We start from the raw sequence: 5,682 nt of genomic DNA on the forward strand, positions 1-5,682 counted from the left end.
AGAAGGCCTCCCAACACCAGTGGATGACTCGACATCGCCCCTCTCTCGCCACCACCAACGGCTCAGCTCTGGCGGCCACTTCGACCTGGGGCAGCCAACCAGCACAGCCACAACAACCAGCACAGCCACAACAGACTCCAAACACGACAGCAAACGCCGATTTTCCAGCACTAGGAACACTAGGAACAGCAGCACAGCAACCAAGGACAGGCAGCAGGCCACGACAGCGAATCAACGCATCACGACCACCAACTCAACAGAACACATCACTTTCTCCAAGCAGGACCTGCAGGCGATGTTCCAGACGTTTGCCACTGCCCTCGTCTCCATGCTGGGAAAACAAATACCGTCGGAAGACATCACCACCCTGTCAGAACAAGTTGTGGCCAAAGTGTGCAAGAAGCAGTCAGCACCCCAGCAGCCACCCACCAGCCACAGCTCCTCGCCTCGGCCACGCAGCCAGTCACCCGCACTGATGCCAGCTCCTCAAAACAACAAGGGAATCACTCCTGCCTCGGTGAACATCGCGAGAGAAAAGGCGGCCCTCGTGATAACACAGAACCGGCGCAGTGTTCCACAGCAAACAAACCCAGCAACACCACCAACACAAACAATGGATACGACACTCACCCTGACACCAACGACGACACTCACACAAACGACACAGGAAACACAGACAGAGAAGAAGACGTGCAAGAAGCACAAAGACAGACGCTCCAAATCCTGCAGTGGAACTGCTGCACGATATCAAATAAACACCACCTCCTAATGGCAGACGCATACGAAAGCAATTGGGATGTCATCCTGCTACAAGAGACGGGCCTGCCTCAGGACACACAAACCCGCTTCTCAGGATACACTGCATATCACCTTCCGGCCATAGACAGACAGACAAGAGGCTGCTCCATCTTAGTTAAAAGCTGCATACCAAGCCAAAAGATCAACCATCCTGTCGACTGCGGTGATCGAACCGAGGTCCTAGGAATCACCCTCCAACTCCGCCACGGACCCATCCAAGTCTACAACATATACAACAACCTTGTGACACCCTTCGAGATCAGTGAGCTCCTTGCCCTCTGCGCAACAACAAGTGTCTTCATCGGGGGAGACTTTAACGCTCATCACACCATCCTCGGATCAAGAAGACAGAACAGAGATGGGAAACATTTAGCTGAAGTAATGGCCAACATTCCCGAGGCAACTCTCCTCAACACCATAGGAGAGCCCACACACATCCAAGGCGGTATCTTTGACCTCTCTTTTGCCTCTCCCCATCTCAGCCACTGGGCAAAGTGGGAGCTACATGACCACCTCGCCAGTGACCACCCCAGCACTCGTCCCCAGATGGAACACGAAAAAGGCAGACTGGCCGAGATTTAGAGAAGAAATCCTCCATCACCTAGCCCAGACAGAACCCGGCCTCACAGCAGATGACTTGGAACATCGGCTAGTTGACGCCTTCCACCATGCAGCAAACAAAGCCATTCCTAAAACGAAGAAACCAACACATAACTACAAAGATCGCTGGTACTATGATCAGAGAGTCAAAGAATATAACCACCGGATAAATCAAGCAAGAAAACTCAACCGAACACACAACACAGAGACCACAAGGGAACTCCTGCGTGCTGCCATCAGGACGGCGAGAGAGGGGAAAAAGGCAATAAAAACAGAAAAATGGCTGGAATGGTGCTCCGGCATGAACGCCCACACCACTCTCAGCGACCTCTGGAAGCACGTGAAAACTGCAACCGGCAAGAGGACACTGAGAGCACCTACACACCCAGACCCAGAGAGGGAAGCCGCCAGACTTCTACAAACTTACGTGAACAGAGCCAGCCCAGCACAGCTCAGCCCCGCGTCCTTAGCCAAGCTTGAAGAGCAACGTCCAGCCCGAGACACCTTCATCCAACAAGCCTGTAGACAAAGATACCCAGCAGACACAGCCTTTACGCCCCAGGAACTGCAGAAGGCGCTACGGCCCAGACCCGACACAGCTGCCGGTGCGGACAAAATCACATATCCATGATCAGAAAAGGAGGTGAAGCAGCACAAGATGAGCTCCTCAAAATAATCAACACCTCATACGCTACAGGACTTCTACCATCAGCATGGAAAGAGGCAACCATACACCCAGTTCCGAAGCCAAGAGACCCAGGCAAAACAAGGCCAATCTCTCTGCTAAGCTGCTTTGGGAAGACAGCTGAGAGAATGGTCCTGAACAGACTACATTGGGTGGCTGGCCCACTACACGAAAACATTTTTGCCTACATTCGAAACATCGGAGCAAGGGATTGCCTCTTTGACATGCTGACATCCATATCTGGAAGGAAGGCCGTTGTCATCTTCTTAGATATGGAAAAAGCGTTCGCGCTGGCAAACGCAAGAGCCATTCTGACAGCCCTCGCAAGGAAAGGAGTGGCAGGGAAGCTGTTGGCATGGGTAAAAGACTTTCTCACTGGCTGAAAAGCACGGGTGCAGTTCCAGGGTCGCCTCTCCAACTACGTGACCTTTGAAAACGGCACACCCCAAGGAAGCATCCTCAGTCCACACCTGTTCAAAACCCTAATGGAGGAGCTTGTGTCACTTCCACTCACTACAGGCTCCAAGATTCTGTGCTACGCCGATGACATTGCCATCATCACAACGGGGCCACTCCACCTCCAAAAAGCACAGAATGCCATCACCGCAGTCGCCAAGAAGTGCAACTCCCTAGGACTAAAAATAAACTTCGAGAAGACAAAGGCCATGTACTTCAACGGCGGGAGACCCCATGCACCCCCTCAAGTACAGCCCCATGAAATTGAATGGACAACCCAACATCCTTACTTAGGAATATGGATGGATGAAAACCTAGAATTCAGACGGCATGTGAAGTCCATACAAGGAAGAACCAACACCAGGCTCAAAGCTATGAGAGCCATCACTGCAACAGAAGGCGGTGCCAACTTTAAAGTGCTTAGGCTACTTTACATCCAGGCCATAAGGTCCATTGTAGACTACGCAGCCCCACTTCTAGCCACCATATCACCATACAAGATGGAGGACCTCGAGAAACTCCAAAATGAAGCGCTCCGCATCATGTTGGGGGCACCTCGCTGGACGAAGCTTGTCAACACGAGAGCGGAGGCCGATCTACCACTACTTGCCCATCGTATCCATGCCATGAACACCTCACTCCTTGCCAAGACACTTTCCCAAACCAAATACACAACAGCCGCCAGAAAAGTTCATCAGAGTCTCGCCCACAATGAAGAACTCTTTACCAAGAAAACTTGGGCACAGAAAATGGCCCAGGGCATTAAGACGCTACAGATGCAAACACCATTAACCGCAACAACAACAGATGCCCAGCACCCCGACTATCAACCACCTCCTCCATGGCAAGAGTCTGATTATCACTTCTCTGTTACCAAACTAACTGCCAGCAAAACATCTCTCAGCGCCGACGCCCTCGCAGCCCAAGCTCAACAAGCTCTTCACGCAGTGAATGACAGGAACATGGAGGTCTATTTCACAGACGGATCAGTGGATCCCAACACACACAGAGCAGCAGCAGCCTTCGTGCACCACACAGGAACAGGCATATTCCGCCTCCCCGACCACTCCTCCACGCTCCAAACTGAGCTAGTTGCCATCGGGAAGGCACTAGAAGATGCACTTCACAAACACAAAGACATCCTAATCCACACCGACTCGTTGGGCGCCATACAGTGCCTCCAGCAGACACACTCAGGAGACAACGTACGCCTCATCACCACCATCCATGCCAACGCACAGGCCATCCGCAGAAGGAACAGGAAGATCACAATTAACTGGATCCCCAGCCACACTAATATCACAGGAAACGATTTTAGCAGACACCGCAGCGAAAGATGGACTCCTACTCCCTACTGTGACGAGCCACGTAGTACCATCCCGAGCGCAAGTCAGCAGCACCGCCAAGAAAACCTGCAAGCAATTATGCACCCAAGCAGTAAGAAGTCAGATTGCTGAAGGGTCACCAAGTGCAACCTGGTATGGCACAGCAACTGCAAACACCGCACCACCCGCTGATACACTACCACGACGCACACGTACACGACTACACAGACTACGACTCGGCTACCACTGCCTAGCCGAGCTCAACGATACACTACCACTCACATGCGAACACTGCGACACACCCTCGTACACACCCCTACGACACTACATTGAAGACTGCCCAAGCACAGCTCCGTTCTTACACAGACACGCACACGACACATACTGCAACAAACAGACACCAACAGACTGATACAGATGGTGAATGCCTTTCGGCCACCCAGGTAAAACAACACAGTTTTTATTCCGAACAGTCTCCTCCTACGCTGCAACGGGGTGTATCTGACACTCCGCTACACGCGCGTAAGTCAGACTCCCCCGAGCACAAAGGAAAGGAGGCTGGACACTTAACACTGGACAAGACACAGGGACAGTATCCTCAAACCACAAGGGGTGTATCTGACACTCCGCTATAGGCGGGCAAGTCAGACTCCCCTAGTGGCATGGAGACTTGTCTCCCTATCTCCTACCAACGAAAGCCACCTATGGGCCGCCTTTAGGCTAAAAGGCCCGCGCCACTCCACGGAGTGGCAATCTATCAGTCAGTCAGTCAGAACCAGGAGTCAGTCCGGACCTCGCTCTCTGTCACGGCGTGCCTTGTACTCCCTCACTCCACAAATAAACGCAACCAAGATTCTGGTGTCTCTGCTACCCTTCACACCCCAACAACATTGAAAGTTGTAATTGGTATGTATGGTTTTTTATTTAAAATGTGAATTGTTTTCCGGAGAATTCTCTGAATGAGTCCCTTTTAGCAATACGGATGACTCCTTGGCTGAAATTGCCTTCTTATGAAATTTGCTTGCAGAATTGTTTGTATCGTCTATTGCGGTCACGAAGTGCTTGTCGGTAATCCGTTGTCCACCATGAAACTTCATGCTTAGTGTGAACTGTAGAAGTCTTAAGAATACATGCTTCAGCGGCGTGTAATATGGATTGTGTTGCGTTACTAACCATACTGTCAATGTCATCGCCGGATATATCCACGTCGGCAACCCCACAGAAGGCTGCCAAGTCTGTTCTCTTGAAGTTGAACTTGCGATGGCAGGGGGTGGGTGGGATGTCACGCGCATAAGAGGTGCAAATGGGCAGGTGGTCGCTTCCGTGGGAGTCGTCGATGACTTCCCAAGAGAAGTCAGAAAGTGTTTTGGCGAGAACAAAGACAGATTGATGCCAGACGCATTACCAGTCCAATCATCTACACGAGTCGCACTTCCATCGTTCAGAAGACATAGGTTTGTCTGTAATAGTATGTTAATTGTCTGCTCCTCACGTCCACGTGACGTCTCACTTCCCCATTGTTGATGATGGGCGTTGAAGTCGCCCAGAATTAGTGTGTTGCCCGGAAGCTGGCTAAACAATGATATAATGTCATTAACAATGGGGGCACTGGGAGATAAGCAGGGGGAACAGATAGCCAGATACGTGTCGTTGAATCTCACCCTGGATGTGACAGCTTCCAGAGGTGTATTTAACGTCATTTCTGCCTGCGTTAGTGTTTTGTGCATGTATATGGTAACGCCGTGTCCGTCATATACAGATGGTAGTGTTTTAGCACCGCAGGATCAGACTGATCTTGCAGCCTCGTCTCCTGTAGAC

Source organism: Scylla paramamosain, chromosome 9 (assembly GCF_035594125.1).
Source record: "Scylla paramamosain isolate STU-SP2022 chromosome 9, ASM3559412v1, whole genome shotgun sequence".
In the NCBI taxonomy this organism is placed as follows: domain Eukaryota; kingdom Metazoa; phylum Arthropoda; class Malacostraca; order Decapoda; family Portunidae; genus Scylla; species Scylla paramamosain.